We start from the raw sequence: 918 nt of genomic DNA, 5'->3' as shown, positions 1-918 counted from the left end.
AAAGGAGGGTGACCATTTGCCTTAGTCCAGTTAAATGCAGGTTTCTCTTAAAAGTCTTTAAAAAATTTTAATATTTATTTATTTTTGAGAGGGAGAGAGAGCGCGAGCAGAGGAGGAACAAAGAGAGAAGGCGACACAGAATCCAATGCAGGCTCCAGGCTCTGAGCTGTCAGCACAGAGCCCAACGAGGGGCTCGAACCCACGAGCTGTGAGATCATGACCTGAGCTAAAGTCGGATGCTTAACGGACTAAGCCACCCCGGCTCCCTTTAAAAGTCTTTAATAATGGTACTAAAGAAGGAGAAGACCTACTTATGGAGCCTCTTTTACATACTAGACACTGGGTGATGCACTTCACGTGTTTATCAACTTATTACACCTCACAATAAAGCTGTGACCTTGAGGCCGTTATTGTCCCTATATTATAGGTAAACCTTAATGACAAATACTAGGAGTATTTGAATTCAGATCTTTAAACCCAAACAATCTGCCTTTTTTCAAAATGACTTGCTGTTTTCTTTAAAGATCTGTCACTAAGCCACCACGTGGCCTAAAACCAGTCACCAGCCTCCTTATCTGGAAATTTCTATGTATGAATCTTTGTAGCCCCAAATTCTCTAATGCCATAGAAGCTAGACGTTTTGGTTAGGTCTGCCTGCGGAGGATCTTTATGGTTGATTCGGGAGACTTACTCCAACAGTCTGTAAAGAAAAGCATGGTGGGACAGAAAGTTAGCAAGGTGGGCCTAGCTAACTTCATACTCTCCCGCCTGCTTCAGAGTTTCGGCAAGGACCTAATAGAATAAATACTGCATGTAAATAAAATAAAATATAAAATAAAATAAAATAAAATAAAATAAAATAAAATAAAATAATAAAATAAAATAAAATAAAATAAAATAAAATAAAATAAAATAAAA

Source organism: Panthera uncia, chromosome F1 (genome assembly GCF_023721935.1).
Source record: "Panthera uncia isolate 11264 chromosome F1, Puncia_PCG_1.0, whole genome shotgun sequence".
Lineage (NCBI taxonomy): Eukaryota > Metazoa > Chordata > Mammalia > Carnivora > Felidae > Panthera > Panthera uncia.
Note: the sequence above shows the minus strand (reverse complement) of the source record.